Genomic DNA, 20,620 nt, shown 5'->3' with positions numbered 1-20,620 from the left:
CAATGAGGTCAAAACTTATAGTTTCTTTGTGTGTGGATTGGATTGTCATTAACATGGGTGCCGTTTGTTGTTTAATCGTGCCAGACACCAGAGAGGTACCATCCACTGCCTGTACGGGTTCTGGTCTAGTCTTGGTCAAAAGAGGTAGATTTAAAGAGTTAGCCAAGGCAATGTCAATGTAGTTACCTGTTGCCCCTGAGTCTATTATAATGGTGACAGGATGTGTAATAGTAGATGTGGGTGAAGTGTGGTCTGTACTTGTACAGGCCTAATGCGGCCAAAAGCAGGAATCGGGTTCGGGGTATGGTGAGAATAGCTCGAATCCAGTCCCCGGTTCTAAGATCGAGCTGTCCGAAAACCCTGAGTCTTGGTCTTTGGACGCCATGGGCACTCCTTCACAAAATGACCAACAAGACCACAATAGTAACAAGCATTATCCACCCTCCTACGTTCTCTTTCCAGAGGGGAAATCGGGTTTCTAATTCCCCTTATTTGCATGGGTTCTGATGAGGTGTCAGATGCAGGATGTGATGTAGGGATGGTGACTGAGTGAGAGAACCCAGCCTCTGCTCTTCTTTCAGATCTTCGTGCATCTACCTGGAGGACGAGGTCAACCAAATCATGGAATGCAGTAGGTAGTGAAGGGACCACTGACAAGGCGTCTTTCATGGGATTACTGAGACCTCTATAGAATACCACCGCCTTCTTGCTTTCGGGCCAGGATGTTTCAGCGGACAGTTGGTTAAACCGAGTTATATACTCAATAAGGGAACCCTTACCCTGATTCAAATCCAGGAGCTCCAAGTCTCTCGACTGGACTTTATGTCTGGTGTCAAAAACCCTGGACATTTCCGTAACAAGAAGGTCAAAATCATAGAGGGTGGGGCTACCACTTTCCAAAAGAGGGTTGGCCCATGCAGCAGCAGTACCTGCTAGATGAGAAAGGACGAATGCCGCCTTGGTAGTGGAATCTGGAAAGGCAAGGGGTCGACACAAAAAATGCAACTTGCACTGATTTAGAAAGGTTCTAAATTTCCTGGGATCTCCATGGTATCTTTCAGGAGCGGCTAAAGGGAACGGGGAAGGTAATACAACAGGGACAGGATTTTGGGGCACTGGAGCTGGAGGTGGCGTGGGATTGGGAGACAGAGGGCGTATCCCCAAATTCCGTGTCTGGAGGCAATGGGTGTCTAATACTTTGCATGTGGTCAAGCCGCTGGTGGATGATAGTATTAGCAGCAGCCATGTCTTCCCGTAGTACTGTGATGGCTTGGACTATAGCGGACATGGGATCTTCAGCGTTTCCCTCCATTGCCTATACGACAATATGGCTTCACAGTATGTTAAGACTTGAATGTCGTGTAGGCAGAAAGTCCTGTGTCCCCAAATGCCACACAGAGAGAACTCAAAGTCACTCCCTGTGCGACCGTTGAGGCCACAGGTGGAGATGGTCAACTCCGGAACCGCGAACCTCTGGGATCCCAATCCGCTGCAAGAAAATACTGATTAAGTCCCAAGCAAATGACAGTAAATGACAGTACCAAATAATGTGAAAAGGTCTTACCAGAGGGATCAGGAGAAAGGTAATGAACCTATGAGGTAGGGGTCCGGGACTCATGTGGGCAGATAGACAGTAGTCCCAAAAATGGCGTGAGCACCACCTGATGACAAGAACGTGATTTGATACTGTGAAGCTTGAAGCAAGAAGTTCCAAGGAAGGCCAGATGCAAAAAGGGAAATCCGTTTTGCAGTCCAATGAACAGTCCAAGTTCGATGAACAGGATGATCCAAAGTAACAAAGCCAGCAAGATAATCCAAGCGAAGTCCAAGTAAACAGGCCAAGGTCAAAAATCCAGAAAAGTCAAGAAATCCAAAGGAACACGTAACGCCAAACAGGTTGCAAAGAACAGCTGTGAAGCAACGAGTCCACGGAAAGCCGCATTTAAATACTCGCGGTTCTGGCATTACTTCCCATCACATGATGTGCTGCCGCATCACGTGATTGCTTTTCCGGGTCACATGAGTATACAGTGCTGGTCAGGCGATGCGGACGCATAGTAGCGTTTCGCCGGTAACCAAGGCGCCAAGGAAGCTGCCAATGCAAGAAAGGACGCAACCTGGAGAGCGTTCTGTTGCGGCTGAGGCGTGCAAGTGCACGCGAGTCATCAGGGGGCCCACGTGAGTGCCGAGATGTGAAGGGGAAATGAGATGGGACAGAGGGAGCGGGGCGAGCTATAGTGATTCTAGAGTTTTGGGCATGGTGAGCACGGGCAGGAGTGGCAGTATTGTCAGGTGTGTGTACAAGAGTGTGTGTGACAATAGGTTATTTTTTCGGGATGTGGAGGGCAGCTATCAAGGCACTGTTTTGGACCACTTGCAATTTCTGGATATTTCCAGAGGAGGTGCCTATGAATAGGACTTTGCAGTAGTCAATCTTGGAGCCGATGATAGAGCGGGCGATTGTGAGGCAGTTATTTTTAGTGAGGAAAGGTCTGGCTGCGTTGAGGACCTTAGTGGCATTGGCCGCTGACAAGGCAAGGCACTTACTTGTCTAGACATAGTGAGTCAAACGTTGAGGAAGACTCCAAGTGTTTTTACAGAGATAGAGACCGGAATGTTGCAATTGTCAATCTTGAAGGCAGTGTAGCTATTGTTAAGAGATTTAAGGGCATTTGGTGAACCGACAATTAGTGTTTCTGTCTTGTCGCTGTTAAGGCATAAGTGATTAGCTGCCATCCAAGCCTGTATAATAGAGTAGATGTTGTTAAGCATGGCAGAATCGTCAGAGTAGTTACCTGAGAGTGGGATCAGGATTTGAGTATCTTCGGCATAGTTGGTGTAGGATATGCCGAGGGAGTCTAGGATGTTAAAGAGAGGCATGGTAAAGATGTTATACAGGGTAGGGGCGATGCATTACAGTTGAGGAACGCCACAGGAGATGGGTGAGTGCGAAGCATTGGCTGTATCAGAGAAGATCCTCCTGAGCCTGCCTTTCAGGAAGGAAGAATTCCAGGCAGTGGCTAGTGGAGAGAAGTTGGCGTATGTGGTGAGGTGGTTGCAGCAGAGGTGTAGGCAGGGAAGGGCCTGAGAGGCAACGCCCACCCAAAATCGGTAAATGCCTACTCAGCAGCACTGTGTGGGTATTTACAGATATTTTTGTCAGTGCAGTGGGCCCAACTACATTAGCATCAGGCCCCATTTGCTAGACAATCCTGGCTATGCCTCTGGGTGGCAGAGGATTTGGTGTTTTACCAAGTTGAAAGCTGCAGAAAGGTCTAGCAGGAGGAGCAGGGTGGTGTTTCCTTCATCCCTGTTCTCATCTAGCTTATTCTTTAGGTCTAGAAGGGCAGAATCTGTCCTGTGGCCAGGGCAAATGCTGGATTGATGCATACCTAGTATTTTGTTGTCCTCCAGGAATTGCTAAACTTGCAGGTAGGCTGTGCGGCCTAGGATTTTTAGTATGAAGGAGATAGTGGTAATTGGCCTGTAGTTGGATGGAACAGCTGGGTCAATGTAGATTTATTTAGGAGTGGGAGGACCCATGCTTCTTTTAAGCTGGCTGGAACAGTGCCTTTAGCAAAGGGTACGTTTATGAAGGCCGTGATGACGGGGCAAGCACGTCAGCGCAGTCTTTGATGAGTGAGGCAGGACAGTTGTCGCCCTTGCATTTGGATGGTTTCAGGTTATTGATTAACTTTAAGACTTCAGTTTCAGAGAGGTCTCTGAAGAAGAACTGGGTGGTGGGAGATAAGGGGGAGGGGAGCATCTATCTGTTGCTAGTAGTTGTAGGGCGTTGGGAGAAGGATGCTTGTTGAGAGAGGATTTTTGTGTTCAGTGTATCGATTTTACCTAGCAGCGCTGCCTGGATGTGTGAGCACCAACTTATGTCTTTGGGGATGGAGGTGGAAAGCTGGGATGGAGATTCAAGTTCTCTGAAGATGGTGAACATTTCTTTCACATTGGAGTTAGCGTTGCTAATTCTAAAGTTGAAAGAGTTTGACTTGGCTGTGATAGTGGCAGATTTGTAGAGTCTTGATATATTGTTGAATTCCTTTTTTAGGTAGTCAGTGGGATCCTTTAACCAAGTAAGCTGGGCCTGTTGTTTCTGTGAATGCAGTTCCAGAAGGTCAGAGGTAAACCATGAGTTAGATTGCCTGACTGCTTTGGATTTATGTGGGGCTAGTGATGCTATCGTGTTCACTGCGCTAGTCAGGACGGCAGTAAAAGGGTCCACTAATGAGTTTGGGTCGTAATCGCAAGGGGGCTATAAGCCTGGGGTGTTGAGAAGTGGCAGAATGTTGTCTCTGGTGAGCTTACATAAGCTTCGTCTAACAGCTGGTGGGAGAGGATTCGGTGAGGATTTGGGCTTAGATGGCTGAGGGATGGAGAAGTGTCATGATTCCTGCCCCTCATGTCCCCAGCCCTCCAAGATGTCAGGCTGGAGCCAGGCCACGATCACCTACATGGCCCTCAAGGGCCTCTCCATCCCTCCAGAGACCCACTTGGAGTCAGACTTGGTGCCTGTGGCACCAGACTCACTCACTCCCATAGGATAACATTGGGGATTGGACTTGCAGTGCTTTGATGGGGACAAGATGGATGCCCCCACATATTTCGGTTCCCAGACTGCATGTGCAGTCTAGTCTTTTGGGTGTGGTTCAGGCCAGAGACACCTGGGATACCCAGAGACTATTTAAGCCACGCCCAGGCTGAGAAACATGCTTTGTGTTTTCTGCACCTGCAACGTGACACTCACCGTGTTCGGATCGGTCTCCAGTAGGCCTGCATCTATCTTCTGCGCTCAGCTCCTGCAAGAACAAGAACAGCGTTAGGAACAGCCTTACCTTGCAGCGCTTCTGCCCATCATTCATCACTTCTTCTGTTCTGCAGGCATCTTCGGCGGTGTCATTCCCATCCCGGCACGCCCCTTCCTAAGGAAAAGGGAAAAGAACTGACAAAAGGCATTAGTAAGCATTCAGCAATTCTTCACTTATTTTTAAGGACTGTACAAGCTTCAAACGCTTACTTGAATCCCAGCCGCTCTGGGGGAACTCTGTCTCCGGAACTTCTCATCCATCTGCAAGAGGGAAAAGACACTCCAGGTTAGCGTGGAAACATCTAGAGGCGCTGCATACCGCGCTTACTCACCGCATTTCTTCTTCATAACTGGCATCCACGCTGAAAACGTTGCGGCACCTAAAAGACACAGAAAAAGAACTCAGTTCAATACAAATACGAAAGGGTCGGATCGTGCATTGCGCTCTCACTCACCTTCAGCGCTACACATCTCAGCAGCACGTTGCTATCCCCGGACACCGGCATCATCTAAGGAAGGAAAGGAACGAAGTTAGAGAACTGTTCAAAAGACTCATTATACTTACCTGTCGGACTCTTGCCAGTGAAGTAACTAGGCAGCAACGAGCCTGCATCATTCAACGCGCCCCTGCACTGAAAGCAGGACGGAGAGCACACTTTCCAAGAAAACAAGGTGAGCTGTGGATCGAAGGGAAGGGTTAGACCCCTGGCAAGAAGGGGTTCAAGCACACAGAAACAATAGGGAGTTAAACTCTACCAATCCTGTGTTTCAGGCCCAGTCTCCAGTCGAATAGACTCCAGGGAAGGGTTCGAGGATGTAAGAGGTCAGAACAGGCTGAGTGACGTCCCTGTGGATACCAGGTGAGCGTGGTCGGACCAGGCACAGGGTGTGTTAGTGCTGGTCGAGACGTTGCAATTGTGGTTGGCAATCCAATCTAGAGTGCATCCTTTGCTGTGAGTGGGGTTTGTGATGCGCTGATAGAAGCTTAGATTGTTGAGGGAATTGGAAAGGGAGCTTGCTTGGGGATCATTTTGGTAATGAAGACCTAGATTAAGATGTCCAAGTAGGATGATTCTGGAGCAGGCTTTTAGATTATCCTGGAGAATGTGAAGCAGGTTTGTCTTGAAGCCTAAAATCGATCCGGGGGGGTGGGTGAGGGTGTTAAATGAGGTGAAGGGTGATGGTGCAGGTGGGTGAGGTTGAGAGATTAAGTGAGAGCAGGTTGTTTGTGCCCTCGATAGAGGTGTTGCATTGTGTGAAGGGCAGGGATTCTCTGGCTATCAAAGCACCCACCACCTCTGAGGGTCAGTCTGTCATTCCGGAAGATGAAGTACCCAGATGGTGTTGATAAGGAAAGGGCTGAACCACTTGCTTTGTGCAGCTAAGTCTCAGTGATGGCTAAGGCATCTAGGTTATGATTGGTGATATGGTCGTTGATATCGAGTGCATGGGCCTTCAGTGAGTGGGCGTTGATTAGGGCACAGGACAGGAGGGGCTCATTAGGAGTGGTGGGGGTAAGTGTGCCCAGGGAAATGTCCTGCATGGTGGATGCTTTAGGAAGGCATAACGATGGTTGTTGGTATCTTTGTGGATGTTTGTAAATCTGGCACTCATGTGGGGTGTTATCGTTTTTCCTGGTGGTGTTAGGGATATTATGATGGATGATGGTTTGTGAGTGGTTGGAGTGATTGGTCCCGTGAAGGGGTGAGGGGGAGGGGGTATGTTGAAGGTTGGCCTTCAGGGATGTGATGGAGGAGTGAGGGCAGCCTGCAGTATTTTGTTGAGGATGCCAGTCCATTGGCGTTAGTGTCGTGTTGAGGGCAGGGCCTTTGCATCTTGTGGTTACGTGTGCTGGACGTCCGATGCTAGAGTGTGAGTTGGGAGCAGCAGGCGGTGCTGTGAGAGCACTTGTGTGCATGTGGCTTAGCATCTGGTGTGGTTCAGCAGTATGCGGGCAGGGTAAGCAAATGTGAGAGAGCAGGCGAAGTGTGCGGTTCCTTATTTTCAGGCTCTGAGGTGCAGTCTTTTTACGCAATACTGGGGAAGCCCGAATGTAATCTCCAATTTCTAGAAGTTGTGCTGCTGGCTTTCATGGTCATGGGTGCAGGTATCAGCCAATGGGGGCTTTGCATAGACTGAGGATGAGTACTGTGTTAAGACAAAAGGACTGTGATAGGCTTCCTTTGCATGGAGTAGTGTGGCAATTTATGTGTGTGCTTGGCGTGGCTTGCAATTGATTGCAAGTGTGATTCAAGAAGGAGTCTCAGCTCTTTGATGGGTAAGCTGTGCGCTGTTGGTAGAAGAGAGGCATCAGAGGTAGGGGTACTGGATGAAACTGTGCACGAGATGCTGTGTACTCCAGAGGGCTTGTGCTGTGGTGTGTGTGCATGCTCAGAAGTCACGGATTGCGGGTGATATAGTTCCCCGAGTAGGAATGGTAAGGTGGGTTGGTCTGCTAAAATCGTGGCTTGGAAGGAGGGATGAGGCTACCTGTGTGAGATGCGAGGCATGCTGGTTGTAGCGAGTCCGTGCGGCAGTCGCTGTCGAAATTGGTAGTGTGAGCAAGCTAGTGGGGGATTGTAGCACAGCTGGAGTGCTCCGTGTGGGGAGGTGGCAATGTCCGGGTATATTTGGTCGCAGAAACGGGCTTGGCTGAGGCACCATGATCGCTAAATGACAATAAATGCATACCATTTTTGATGGACTGTCGTACCGGCAGCAGTTTCATGGCAGTCGTAAGACTTGATAATGGCAGCGCCATGCGAAGACCACGCAGGCGCGTGTGCCAGGTATTGTGGGTTATGTAGTTCATTGACCGGGGCTGGTGAACCTAGAAGAGAGGAAGAACTGTAGCAATGGCTGGTGATCGCTGTTGTTTGGGCGGTGAGGTGTGCAGCGCTGGAGTCTCGGCCATGGCATGTGCGAGAGCTCAGGAATATTTTGTGACTGCTAAGGTCGGACGAGCAGGGAAGCGTGAGGAGTACTGTAGCATGAGTGCTGGGTGCAGCGGGTACATTCTCCCCACAGGGTTGAGCTAAGCTCAAAGAACATGTGTGTTCGGAGGTGAATGTGGCTGGTTGTAGGAATGTGCTTGCTGGGGGTAACGGGATCACAAGATTGCAATGAACGTGCACTTTTTTGGCAACATTATCAACCTTACGGACTGGCATACCTCCTACAACCTTCTGGCAATTAGTAGAATATGTAACCCTAGCGCAGTTGGCAAACTTACACGAACGAATGTAATGCGGTATACATAGCAAAGGCAGATGGAGATTACAGAGTACTGACTGTAGTATAGAGCGATGTGCGGCTATCACTGGTAACCTTTGCAACAATATTAGTGGCTGAGGTGGCACAGAAGTATCTGGAGCTACAGACCTTACATTATTGTGCGTTTGCAGTGCCATCTGTTCAAAAGGCAGTCTTTGATGGGTGTAGAATCTTCTCTAGGAATCCAATTTTTGCGTAGCATGCGTAATAGTGCGGTCTGAGACTGGCGGAGACTGCAGTTAGGGGCCTTGAATATTTGCCTTCAGTGGGGGGCGGCTTCGCCTGCAGGCGCAGGGGTTTGGCTGCTTCATGCTGGTCCACCAGCCAATCATGGTGCTGCAGGCCTAGGGCAGTTTGGGAGCCTGCTATTCAGCGCGGCAAGGATCTTGGATGTTTGTTGGATGCCTCAGAATTCTGTGTTTCTTGCTGGGCAGATGGGATTGCAGGTCTCCCTGTAAGGAAGGTATTGTCAAAGGCCTTCTCTTCAATCACTGGAGGAAACTATATGCAATCCAGGGTGAAGGCCCTGGAGCTCAACTAGCCGGTGAAATGTACTTCCAATCTGAGGTACAGGCAGTGATAGAATTGGAAAAAAAGGAGAGCAGAGAGAAGGGGTTTGGATTCTCCCACCTAAAGTCTGCACCCAGTTGAATGCTACGGTTCACCAATCCCCTCAACATGTGTCCGGAGTTTTCTCTGGCCCAGCAGAATGACTAATCACACAGCTCTGCTTTCGAGCAGACAATCTCAATAGAGGAGGGAGGAGTCAAAATGGCCCATTTTTTGTAGAGAAACAGAGTCTCCTTTATAGCACCAAAAATAAATTTAAAGGGAATAGGAAGGATTTGTTACCAACCCTTAGTCCTTTCTCCCTTCATGAAAGCAGTATTTGACCTTGTCCAGCAGAATCCTCGACTCTGACATCGCTGCGCCCTCACCGATCCTTACGAGGAACAGCCTCCTCAGGCTATGCACTCGGCTCACTGCGTGCGTCCTAAACCACGCTTCTCAATCACTCCGCCCACTGCAAACCCACAGACCAGGCCCCATGCAACCCGAAATCCCCAATTCGGCCATCGCCTCACCCCTTCTGATTCTCACGAGAAATAGGTGCCTCAGATTCTGCACCAAGCTCATCCCACGCATCCCTCTCTACACTCCCCAGCCATTGTGAATTCAGCAAACGCACAGACCCGCCAGTCCTATCCGCAAAGCCACCAACTGCGTGCTAATCAGCTCAAGATCAGTCCCACCACACGCAGCTAAAAATCCTTGATCTTATAACCGCCAACAACCTCAACCTGCTTGTAATCATTAAAACCTGGCTCCATTCTGCTGCAGGCCCAACCCTCTCCATTGCCACCCCCCCTGGCTTTGCCATCCTAAAATGTGACAGATCCTCTAAAACAGGAGGCGGCGTCGCCCTCATCTTTAAAAACACTCTCACCATTAGAGTTACGCAAACCAATGTCATCCCTAACTGCGAATCCCTACTCGCCAAGATCTTCATGTCTCCAACCAATTTTATCACCGTCCCCCTTATAGACCGACTACCTGGCCCCAGCCTACCTTCGAAGATAATTTAATTCAAAGCATCTTCACATCCATCAAAACCAACTCAAAAGTCGTAATCCTTGGGGACCTCAACCTAGGCCTCAACGACCCACCAGACTCATTGGCCCTCAGTGTAGCCACGGTACTTAACCATGCTGGCTTCACACAATGCTCTCTCAAGCCCACACATGACTAAGGCCACAACCTGAACTGGTTAAGCGACTTTAATTGTAACATCCCACCCCTGTTACGCCCCACTGCCCATGGTTGGACCATCACACTATTGCCTTCAGAATCCCACACTCAGAACGCCCCAGACCAGCTCACCATGCTAAACCTAAATGTATGGCCCAGTGCACAAAAACCCTCAACCCTACCAACCTTGCACCGCTACTTGCCACCCTAGTGCACCCCCCACCCTCAGTAACAGACCCAGCAGCACTGGTTGACCTCTACAAACAATCTATTGTACAAGCAGTCAACACGCTTGCTCCTCTCAAACTCAGAAAAGCCAAACCCTCACTAAAAAAACACTTAGTGCACTCTTGAACTCTTTGAAGTCCATGCCAAAAAGCGCCGCCGAGCTAGCTTGGAAAAAAACCTCCCCTGCCTACAAAGCCCTCTTCTCCTTCCTTGCCAAAAACTACAGAAGGGAAATCCATGCTACCAAAGCCAACAGCTACAATTCTAGAATCAGTAATGCCTCATCCAACTCCCGGGAAGTTCTCACAATTCTCTGGGAGATAGAGACCCCTTCCTCCCCAGCCAGACCGTAGACTGTACCTGGTGCGAAAAAATCCAAGACGCCCTCACTGCAAAGGTGAATTCCCTCAAAGAAAAAATCTGCGAGAAGCAACTTCCTATGCTAACCAAAACCACCATCGCCCACAGCACCCAGCCCCTTACCAATCCACACCAGCGCCCCGTTCAACTTCCACCCTGTCTCAGACATGGATGTCACCAAGATCATGAAGAGCCTCAAACCGTAACGCAGCAAACGTGGCACTTGCCCAGCTCCAATTATCAAAGACTGTGCTGAGTCACTCATTCCCTTCTTCACAGCCATAATCAACGCATCCTTCTCCACCAACTGAGTGCCAACTTCCTTGAAGGAAGCATGGGTCCTACCGCTCCTCAAGAAGCCCTCCCTCGACCCCTCGATTCTGATAAAATTGTCATGATGCCTACCCCCAGGGAACCAGACCAGGTCCAGCAACCCCGGAAGCAGGCATCAAGTTGTTTTGAGCAAGCCCAAAAGCCCCTGTTAGGGGCTGTTTGGGTGCAGTCCTGGCACCTATGGCGCCAGGCTCATATGGAGAGTCATAGAGTAGAACTTACCTGATGCAGACCATGCTGCAAGCTTACCTGGTGCAGACCATGCTGCAGAGCTCCAAGCCAAATGAGGCTTGGAAGGGACTATTTTACCTAGGGACTATTTTTTTTACTCGGGTGGGGCTGGGGAAGAATACTTACCTGGGGCTACTTTGGAGGCTATTTAAACCACGCCCGAAGAGCAGCACATGCTTTGCGTTATTCTGCATCCAGCAGCGTAACGCTCACCGTGTCTGCAAGCCTGCATCCAGTCTTCAGCCACGCCTGCCTCGAGTCTGCAGCTCCTAGAAAAAGGGAGGAACAGAAGGAGAAAGGTTAGAATAAGAGCAAACCTTCGATCCTTACCTGGATTCTGGATCCACCGCACCTTCGAGCTGGAAGAAAGAAGCATTTACGCGCGCCGCCTCACCTGCTGCAGCGCTGCGCTGAACTCACCGGCCTTCGCAGCATCCTCATGATCCACCGCATCCTTCTGCACGTTCCGCCACATTCTGGCACCTAAGGGGAACACAAGAACAGCAAAGGTGAGCCAAGGAAATAAACAGAAGCAATAGTAACTATCCCCATAGACTTACCTGATTACCGCCGGGGGTACTATTCCTCTTCACGGGTCGGCGCAGTCTCCATTGCATCCTTGCCGCACAAGGTGAGAAAATGGGACAAATAAGGGGAACTCTTCTCACCGCAATAGACTTACCTAATTTTACCGCCGGAGGCATAATTCCTCGAACTTCATATTTCTCGCCACACCTGAATAAGGGAACAAGCAGCTTAGATTCAGGCCTTATTTTATTGAACTGTGTAGGATAAGCCAAATCCTTACCTGAACTTCATCAGCTACCACAAGGAACTCTTCGCTGGGGTCAAGCTGCAAACTGCAAGGAATCGGACAAGAGTGAAAGTCAGACATGTGAACTCTTACAAACTATATATTTTTCTGAGTCATTATTGTTCTGGAACTCACTGATTCCTTTGAGCCAGTGAAGCAACTGGTTATCAACGCGCCCTTCGCTCAATGCAGGATGGAGAGCTCAACTTTTCAAACCATCAGATGAGACTATAAGAGGGGACATCAAAGGTGATCTGTGGGGAGAACAGCGAGGGTGGGGGGAATTTACACTATACTCCAAGGGTGGTTAATTCCCTTTCTCCATTTGCAGAAGGAAATTCCTACGGGCCAAGCAAACGAAGCTAGGTGGGCCAGTCCAGTCCGTCATCTCGGCCCTATACGTCACATTGGTGGAGACCGCAGCTGTCCAGTTCAGATCGACGCCTCTGTGAGAGCCAGGTGAGCATAACAAAAATATCACCCAAATTACTACGGTATGCTACCTCTTGAAGATCCTGGATCGTGTTGCCTATGTCCAGGTTCAACAGTATCTTGAGGAAAACAACAACTTGGGCACTCGCCAATCAGGATTCCGCCCCAAACACGGAACCGAAACTGCCCTACTTGATTTGAAAATACAAATTGATGCCATTAAAGACACTGGCAAACCTGCCCTCCTGATGATGCTAGACCTCTCTGCAGCATTCAATTTGTTAGACTACCAAATCCTCTGCTCTCAACTTGCCACAACAGCTAACTTCTCTCCATCAACCATCAATTGGGTCAGGTCCTTCCTAGCTGACAGATCCTCACGTGTCTTCATCAATGACTTCTCCACTGTACCTACTCTGGTCCCCCATGGTTCCTACCTCTCCCCCACCCTCTACACATTTATACAAAACCCCTCTTCGACCATCTTAACCTACTAGGCATATCATACACTAACTACACTGATGACACACAGCTCCTTATCCTCCTCTCCGAATCATACGCCCAGGAAATAGCCACCATAAACTGTGCATACGAGGTCATACAAAATTGGATGACTTCTCGCATACTCTGCCTCGATGCCAACAAAACCGAAATCCTTATCGTCGGCTCAAACTCCACAATTCACCACATTGACCCAGCATACAAGGAGTATATAATCAATGGTAACTGTATCACCACCTCTGCTGCTGCCAAAACTCTTGGCGTCTACCTGGAGGCCAATCTCAGCCTCTCACGTCAAGTGAACTCGATCGACTCTGCGGCGGCTTACACAGTCAAACTGCTTCATGCCAGCAGGCCTTTCTCTCCACTCCGAACTGCCTAACAATTGCAAGAGCTGTAACAGGAGCCAAGCTCGACTACTGTAACGCCCTATTTACCGGCACCTCTGAACGCAACTTGAACAAACTCCAGACGATTCAGAACAATGCTCTCCAAGCGGTCATTGGCCTCTCGAATCGGACCATATCTCTGAAGCCAGGAGAGCTGCACACTCGTTACCCATCCGGGAAAGGATTATGTTTAAAACATTGTCCCTGGTCCATCGATGTCTCTCCAACACTGCTCGACCTACTTCTCACACTGCGTGGAAACATGCACCGCTGCCCATCCTCTTAGATCATCTAACTCTCACTTCCTGAAGACCCCCAAATTCTACCGCCTCTCAGTAGGGGGCAAGAGCTTCCCAGTCGTGGCTGCCAAACTCTGGAATAATCTTCCACCAGCACTCAGAAAGGAACAGGCCTACTGGACCTTCCGCAGAAACTTAAAGACTTGGTTGTTCAACTAACTGTGTTCCTCCTAAGACTATTCCATCCCACTGCTGCATCTCCCCACACCCCTTTCTTCCTTTGTTTTTACCTGCATGCAACTTGTAACTTTGCACCTTAATATAACTAGCTTCTAGATACCCAAGGGTTTTGTGCGCTGTAACAAATGCAAAAATAAATAAATGGCCCCTCGTTCCACTCTGCTTTCTAGCAGACAATCTCAATATAAGAGGGACAGTGTCAAACTGGCCCATATTTTGTAGAGAAATTGGGTCTCTTTTATAGGGTAGGAAAACACTTGAAATGGATTGGAGAAGATTTGTTACTATTAGTCCTCCTTCAGAAAAAAGTTATTTGACCTTGCCCAGCTCCAATATAAAAGCCGGACATCAGGGGGGACCAAACCTCACGATAATGTGCTGAACAGGTTCTTTGAACATAGAATCTATCAAGAGGCTATGTGAGAAGTGCCTTATGTTCCAGAAGACCTAACGGGTTGATGTGGGGAACACTCTCCTACAGCCAAGCCATGTTACATTTGTCCCCTTGTCTTGTGTAGCGATTAACATCAGGGGATCCCTGTTATGGTATGTAGTTCTGTCTTATATGTCTGCTGGCCATCTGGTCCCTGATAGAATGTTACTGAGTGAGTGAGTGAGTGAGTGAGTGAGTGAGTGAGTGAGTGAGTACAGCCTGATTGAATGTTGATGTGAGATTGTCTGTGAACGTTCTGTGTGTGTCAGTTGGGTGAAAGCTGAGTGATGTGAGGATGACTAGTGAGTCGTCCAAAGTATGTCTCCTTTACCTGCCCAATCTTGTCCTTATGTAAATACCCCAAGAGTAACAGGTGTTTGTATATATTGTACATATGTATGAATAAAGCTACCCCTGGAAACCATCTATTGGCTCCACAGGTGGACTGTGTTAGAGTGTCTGTTCAGGGTATCTTAACAAGCCCACGTCCTCCACAACAACCCCTTAGTCGGGAATCATTATTTCCTTGTATTCAAGAATAACTCCTGCACCCTAAAGCCTTTCCATTAAGTAACATCACTACAGAACAGATAATAAAACATCTTGTTCCTTGCTTTTCATGCATGGGTTTTCCTCATGTGACCCGGACTAATCAGGAATCCATATTTATGTCCAAAATTATAACAGAGTTGATGACCCCCCCTAAACATTGGTACCCTCTGCATCTCCATATACAGACTCCAGATGGATAGCTTGATTGAGCAGTTTAATCAGACATTGAGAAACCACCTTTGAAAACTGGTAAACGAAGATGCCAAAATCTGCGATGATCTCGTACCTTTGGCCTGGTTTGCTGTCAAATAAAATGCTATAGGCTTTGACAGGATTCTCACTATTTGAAGTCATATATACAAGAGAACCTCAGGAAGCTTTGCATATACTTAAAGAAGAGGGAAAAGTCAGGGACAAATGTGATAAAAACACCACCCAATTCAGGCAGACCATCAGATAACAAGGACCTCATACGAGACTTGGTTCACTAACATCTACAAGCAAGCCAACACAAACAGAAGAGGCTATATGATCGACAGGCCCACCTAAGAAAAGTTCAAGGTGGGAGACCAAATGCTGTTATACCTGCATGCCTCTGAAAACAAGATCTTGCTGTGCTGGCATGCCCATTATTAAATCCTCAACGTCCTAAGGGATCTCAATTACAGGGTACAAAAAGAGGACAGGTGGAAGAAGTCTCAAGTTTATCATGTTAGCTGTCTCAAACAATTAAAAGACTCCAGCAAGTCAACAATGGATAGCGCAAGATCTAGTCTGAGGCAGAGTGGACCAACAACTTGTGAAAGATGATTCTGGACTCATTCAAGATGGTCTAAGCCAAAGTTCTCCAAGACAACATGGCCCACTTCACTGATGCATTTGTGGGTGAATCGGGAAGGGTGAAATGGTTCATACACCAGATTGAAACACCACTGGGAAAACCTGTGCAGATTCAACATTATCGCCTACCACAATCCTAATGACAAGTGGTCTTGGCTCTAGAAGGGCTAATAAGGGATTTAGGTTTCATCAGGACATCCCAGAGTCTTCCCTGATAGTCTTGGTAGCAACGCCTGACAGGTCCTGGATATTCTGCATCCATTTTTGAAAGGTAAACCAAATCTCAAGGTTCTTTGCTTATCCAATGCGACAAGTGGTCAGAATGGTGAAGAAGAGAGGACCCTTCAACTACAGCTCTACCCTCAACCTAACCAATAAATACTGGAAAATCCCTTTGACCCTGGAGGACTTAAAGAAGATGGTCTTTTATATCCCTTCCAGCCTAAACAATTTCATAGTTTTACCTTGCAACCTCTGTGGGGCTCAGAATAGTTTTCAGCAAAAGAATGACGACATTCTACAGTCCCAACAGGAATTTACTGGGGTTTACGTGAGTGATATTGTGACACATAGCAAGACATGGTCCAAACATGTTTGTCACCTTTATCTTGTAACTCAAAGTGTCTGTAAGGCGGGATTAAAAGCAAACCCTGGCAAATGCCATCTTAACCTCACATCAATCAAATATTTGGGCTTCAAATTGAGAAAAGGAACAGCCCCACCCCAAATGGCCAAAACAGAGGCCACTAAGCTAGTCCTACTGCCTGAAAGGAAAAGAGTAGGTAATTCCTTCACACACCTTGTCAGATATAACTATAGGTTTATTTTCTACTTTTTGACCGTCACAAAACCACTTTTGGACCTTCCTAAAGGCCAAAAGCACAACAAGATAAGATGGCCACCAGCGACTGTGGAGGTCTTCAATCATCTCAAATGTTTGCCATCTGCCTCTCCTCATAATTCCAGACTTTAGCAAACCCTTCATTTTACAGACTGAACCTTCCAGGGTTGGTCTAAGGCATCCTCTCCCAAGAGTGTACCAGACATGGGAAACCCGTCGTTTATATCAGCCCAAGGCTTTTTCCCCAGTGAAAAAACAATGCTGTTCTACAACTAGCCTGTCAGACTTCAAACTGGCCTTTGAAGCTCTAAAATATTGTGTATATATATTCGTATCACAGACCAAACCCCACTGGCTAGCTCGGAGTAGAGTCACTGATGTGCTAGTTCTGTGGTGGTTCCTGGCTCTACAACCTATAATAGGTACACTGTGGTCCACCGATAGAGACACCTACAAACCAAAATTGACATTCTAAGCCGGCAGGCAATTGACAATCTAGGAGGGTGTCTGGAGGAAAGTGCATCAATTGTCGGGCACTGGAAAAGAGGTGCAGTGGACACTCAATGATAATGATAAGCGTATTTATATAGCACTTTAATCCAAAATCTTAAATACCCGAGGGAGTGACTGACCGAAAACCTGGCAAGGATTGCTAGGCAGGCGCCTCGACTTTGTAACTGTTGAACCCAGGAACTCTTCTTTCTTTTGATTTATAGCCTAAAGACCTGGAGAAATCTCCTGACATCATGTTCTCAGTTCTGTCCTTTTTGTGTTGTTCAAAATAAATTCCATTAAAGCCATACTTTTAAGTCCATTCGTCTCCTTCATTCCCTCTCGCATTATGACAGCAGGCACTGTGGAAAAGCGGGCAGTACTAGCACATGGGTTGCAGGGTAAGGTGGCAAAGGCATATCTAGGATTGTCTAAGAAGTGGGGCCTGAAGATAATGAAGTTGGACCACAGTAATGACATTAACCTCTGTAAATGCCCACAAAGGGCTGCTAAGTGGGCATTTACAGATTTAGGATGGGCCTTGCCCACTCAGGCCATACCCTGTCTACGCCTCTGTAAGGTGGTGGGTAGATAGCCCAGTGAGTGAGGTGAGCAAAGAAGGGCGTCCTCCTGGATCGATTTTCACTGTGTTCCCATTGCTCAGTAAAGATGCCAGTTTAGATGTAACTGCTATCAGGGTTTCTTCCCAAGCTGCTGGGTGACTGGACACGCCTCCTTTTCACGCCATTCTCATTCTTTTAGTTTATTAGCTTTATCATTTAATTATTTTTCTTTTTTTCTTTATTACATTTATTTGTTTTTCCTTGTAGCTGAGTATTCTCGGTGGTGGGTGCCTGCCCTCCTATGGTTGTCGGCGTCTCGTGCCCGGCCACTGGGTCTGCTTTTATTGTCCTACTTGCACGCATGGTGGTCGGCCAGTCTTTCTTCACTGAATCTGCCATGAATGCAGGGCTTGTCGACTACTGGTCTTGGGAAGCATTCGGCTTTGGCTGTATTAAGGTGGCTACTCAGCAGTATGGCTGCCTCGGCACCTTGCTTGTGTTCAAACTTTGTTTCACTTTATGATTTAAAGACATTCACGTTATTGTTTATTTCCTATTAAAGCTGCAGGTTTCCCGAGCTTGGCGGGTGACTGGACGCCTCCTTTTCCAGCCACACTCATTGTTTTAGTTTATTAGCTTTATTCTTTCATTATTTTTCTTTTATCTTTATTTAACTGATTTATTTGCTTTTCCTTGTAACCAAGTATTCTCAGTGGAGGGCCTGCTATGTGTTGTGTGGCCGCCCGTGCCTCGGGCAGGCCTGCATGCACTCCTGCGCACACTCACACAGGAACACACGGGACACGGTGTTGGCCGTTTCGCGCCCCGGCCGTAACTGCCGGCACGGGCGCACTTTATTTAACCGCGCATGCGCGTAGCCCGAACGAGGCTCGCGCATGCGCGCAACGTGACTCGCACGTCACATCCCTTTTTTTCTTTAACGAAAACACACACCCAACATATGTGGAAATAACAGTCCAAACTTGGAACACCCCCCCCCAACATTTTGTTACTCCCCTAGAAACAACTTCACACACCCCTGCTCAGTCTCCCGAGTCCAGGACATAGTCCTTGAGGTATGAGGGCGGTCGGCGACCCCTTCTCATCGGGTACCTAGACATCTCTGGCGCGGCTCCACGGAGGCCATCCTCAGCTGAACCAGGCTCCCTCTGGATGTCCTCCATTAGACCCTCCGGGGTTTCCTCGGAAACCCTGCTCTCGCTCGGCTCACTCGCATCCACTGACGTGTCGACTCGCTTAAAGAAGGACTTGTTGCGAGTGACCGTGCCACGGGCACAGGCTGCCGTCACCATGGTCCCTTTTACATGTGTGATTCTCCACGGGTGGAGTTCGTAGGGCAATGACAACTTGCCCTCGGGGTGGCGGTTACGGACCAGCACCGCATCTCGCACGCGTACCTCTTTGTCTTGTAGACCCCTTCTTTCACTTTCTCGCTGGTTCCGTGCCATGCGATCCTCTCTGACCTTTTCGTTGTCAATGACGCCTGGCCCGCGGCCCTCGATCTCCGGTATCATGCCTCTGGGGCAGCGTCCGAACAGCGCCTCATTGGGGGCTACTCCCGTGGACTGGTGTGGGGTGGTTCTGTACTCTCTTAAGAATTCCACTAGCTTCTTGGGAAGGTCCTCCCCTCCATGAGCGGAAATTCTTAGCACTTTGTTCAAAGTGCGCATTAACCTTTCGGCCTCCCCATTGGCGCGAGGCCACAGAGGGGATGCCCTCCGGTGGTGAATGCCTCTGTCTTTGAGGTATTGGGCAAAAATACTGCCTGTGAACGGGGGCCCATTGTCCGAGCATAATATTTCCGGGAACCCATGGGTCGCGAACATTTTGTCCAGGGCCCTAGTGGTGTATTCAGTCGCGGTGTGTTCCAACACCTCCACCTCCGGGTATCGCGACCATTGGTCCACGGCCACTAAAAAGTACATGCCCCGACCAGTCGATCCGAAATCCACGTGTACCGTTCCCCAGGGCTTCTCGCTTCGTTCCATCGACCTAATCGGTGGGGCCTTGTCCCCGGGAGCCGCGGCTTGACACGGCAGACATCTTCCCACAGAGCGCTCTAACATGCCCTCAAGGTCGGGGAACCATACCTTCGGATGGAGCCTCGCCTTGGTCTTGACGACCCCTTGGTGCCCGATGTGTGCTAACTCCAGGACGCGATTCCTCAAGGCTTGCGGAATCACAATCTGTCTCCGTCTCAGTAGCAGCCCATCATCCGAAATGGACAACTCATCCCTCACCTTCCAGAGCGCCTGAAGGTCCTTCTGGGCTTCTAGCTGCTGCCTGGAGTTGTCCCTTAGCACAGCTTTCCAGTCACCACTCCTCACCGCCGCCTTGATGATGTGGAACACCTCATCCTTGGATGACTCAGTTGCGATGGTGAGTCTCGATAGCGCCACTGGCAACGCCCCTTCCACGACGTGGCAGAGTAGTCCTTGGCATTCCGACACTTCCTCGTTCAGGTCCCCACTCCTCTTGTTGGGGTGGCGCGACAGATAGTCCGCCGGGTTGTTGGTGCCTGGCCTGTACACGAGCCTCACCCCATACTCCATCAGGGCCAGCATCCACCGCTCGATTCTGGGAGGCGGCTTAGACGATACTCCCGCCAGGATGGGCAGTAACGGCTTATGGTCAGTCACGACCACCACGGGCTTGCCCAGAATGTATAGCCGAAAGTGGCAACAGCCCCACAGAATGGCTAGAGCCTCTCTTTCAATTTGCGAGTAGCGCCTTTCAGTGTCAGAGAGCGCCTTGCTTGCATACGCGATGGGTCTCATTTCCCCTCTTTTGTCTGGCTGTAGTAGCACTGCACCAACACCCACGGGACTCGCATCTACAACCATTTCTGATTCAACTAATGGGTTGAAATACGCCATGGTGTCATCATCCGACAGGGCATTCTTGAGGTGCTGAAAGGCCTCTTGCTCCTCCCTCTCCCAAGTCCACACGACATCGTTCCGGGTCAACGCCCTGAGAGGTTCCGACAGGGAGGCCAACCCTCTGATGAAGCGCCCACAGTAATTGACCATCCCCAAGAAACTCCTCACCTCGGTAGGGGATTGGGGCACGTCTGCCTCAGGAATGTCCTTAATCTTTGCCGGATCCGGAGACACCCCGCTGGCATGGAAGATGAATCCGAAGAACCCGATCCTGTCCTTGAAAAATGCGCACTTTTTGCGATGTAAGGTGAGTCCCAAATCATCCAACCTCTTTAGCGTGCACTCCAGCCTCTTCATGTGTTCCGATTCAGATTCTGCGAACACTAGAATGTCA

General features: G+C 49.0%; 1 long non-coding RNA gene across 1 annotated transcript in view; it reads right to left on the bottom strand.

Annotated features, from left to right (window-relative positions):
• Positions 1-7,551, bottom strand: part of LOC138481735 (uncharacterized) — an 87,503-nt gene extending 79,952 nt beyond the window's left edge. The window contains exon 1 of the long non-coding RNA XR_011274368.1: positions 7,508-7,551. This is a non-coding gene — a long non-coding RNA (uncharacterized lncRNA). The remainder of the gene's footprint in view (positions 1-7,507) is intronic.
• Between the last annotated feature and the right edge of the window lie 13,069 nt (positions 7,552-20,620).

Source organism: Ambystoma mexicanum, chromosome 5p (genome assembly GCF_040938575.1).
Source record: "Ambystoma mexicanum isolate Mex_15411 chromosome 5p, UKY_AmexF1_1, whole genome shotgun sequence".
Classification (NCBI taxonomy): domain Eukaryota; kingdom Metazoa; phylum Chordata; class Amphibia; order Caudata; family Ambystomatidae; genus Ambystoma; species Ambystoma mexicanum.
The sequence above is the reverse complement of the archived record's forward strand: the minus strand, read 5'-3'. Positions and strand labels throughout refer to the sequence as shown.